Source organism: Rutidosis leptorrhynchoides, chromosome 11 (genome assembly GCF_046630445.1).
Source record: "Rutidosis leptorrhynchoides isolate AG116_Rl617_1_P2 chromosome 11, CSIRO_AGI_Rlap_v1, whole genome shotgun sequence".
NCBI lineage: Eukaryota > Viridiplantae > Streptophyta > Magnoliopsida > Asterales > Asteraceae > Rutidosis > Rutidosis leptorrhynchoides.
This window is the reverse complement of record NC_092343.1, coordinates 52,362,132-52,364,240: the sequence shown is the minus strand read 5'-3', so window position 1 is coordinate 52,364,240 and position 2,109 is coordinate 52,362,132.

Genomic DNA, 2,109 nt, shown 5'->3' with positions numbered 1-2,109 from the left:
CTACTATATATTGAAATCCTTTAATAATCATGTAAGTACACGTAAATGGTAAATTATCTAAGTAAATTTTAAAGGTAAGATCTAACTCGTATCTTTAACTAAATATAAGGGGACTAAAGTGTATATTGGATATTTGGATAATAAGTTAAAAGAGTGCACCATCATCTTCTCCGTTTCCTCTGCTGCTCTGCTCCAACTTTTCTTCAACCATGGAAACCCAAATTTTTTTTCCCAACAATATCAAGATCCGCCATTATAATAACCTTCACCACCAAGATCCAGTGGTAGCACGTGCTATCACCGCTCGATTTAAACATAGAGCAAAAAAAAAAACAATAATAAAAAAAAAAAAAAACATGAGTACCTTCAGTATAGCAACATAGTTGTAAGCAACATAGTTTCGTGAAGCTTTAAAAGACTATAAATTCATTTCCACACTATTAATCGCACTGTTTATCTCAAGATGAAGATATAAGATCCACATTAATATATAATATTGTATGTATGTTTTAGGGTAACAGAAAGATAAAATTAATATAGAAATCAAGAATAAAGAAAAAACAACAATAACAAAGATAACCCAATTAACCTTAAAATCAATTAGTATTACTCACATTAACAATACTTACATCCTTTTATATTACACGATTCTAGTGAAATGATGAAAAAATTGAACGAAAGTAAAGAAAAAAAGACTACACATACATGGTAGTATTGAGACAATATTGATATCAAATTGAATCTAATGGGAGCAATTGATGGTAGAAAAAAATCATTGGAGAAAAAGAGATATAGATTCAGACGTGCAAAGTGAATTTAGAATTTCTAGATAACTTTTCAGTAGTTGTTTTTCTAAATTATAATTTGTCGATTATGTGTATTTAACTTCAAAATTAAAATTCAAGATTCAGATTATAATAAATACACTATAATAATTACTTAAATTATTAATTATGACATCATCAAATTTACTTGTTACAACCTCTAAAGCATATGATACAAGTTTATCAAGCATATGATGACTTCAGCACCTACTCCCTTTTATTATATAATATAGAATAGATTTTGAAACTTGCGAGAGTAAATTATAAAGAAAAATATGGTAAGTGAAAAACTAATATAGAGGGTTTTCTTTTCTAAGTGATACAAATCGACTTTTTTGTAATTTTTTTTGTCGAATTGATTATTTATCATTTTTCCAATTGGTTTTTGTTTGTGATTAGGTGAGTCCAATTGGTAAAATGGAGCATCAAGAATTTGGTCCGCCGTGGTTGATACTAATGCTTATAGCTGATTACTTTATTACCTGTTGATTTCATGGAGATGCTAATAAAAGTGAATGATTTGTTTAGATAGTCCCCAAACTTTTACTGTATTACACTACTAGTCCTTGTGCTTTTAAAATTGTATAATGTGAGGGATTAACTATTAAACTTTGACGCCAGTTAGGTTGAGGTGCCAACCACGATAGTTAAGCAAAACTGAGGTACCAACTACGCAAAAAAATAGTTTAGGTGTTATGATGAAATTGTGAACAAATCACATGTACCAATGGCGTAATTTTTTCTTTTATTTTTTACATTCTCACTAACGTATCAAGGCGATTTGTTTTAATCAAAATGGAAACCCTTTTTGGAGGGAATAAATTTTTCTTTTCATTTTTTTTTCACACATTGAGATCACATGAAAATATTAACATTTAAAAAAGAGACTTTGTGATAAATATTACTATTATTTTGGCGAAAAAACGCTCGAAGAAATAAATGATAACATGCATCATATGTAATTAATTAATTTTTTTAAAAAGTTTATAAATTAGGGTTCAGAAATTAGGGTTCATAAATTAGGGTTTAAAAATTAGGGTTTGGAAATTAGGGTTTAGAAATTAGGGTTTAGATCGAATTTTTAACACGAACGATTTAGAGTTTAGGGTTTAGTTTTGGGTTTAGGGGCTAAACCCAAAATACTAAACCCTAAATCATAAATCCTAAACTCTAAATCGGACTAAATTTTGAAAAAAAAACTTCAAATAAGATGAAAAAAAAAAACGATGAAAAATACTATAATTAAAACATTATTCATTATGCATGTTATCATTTATTTGTTCGA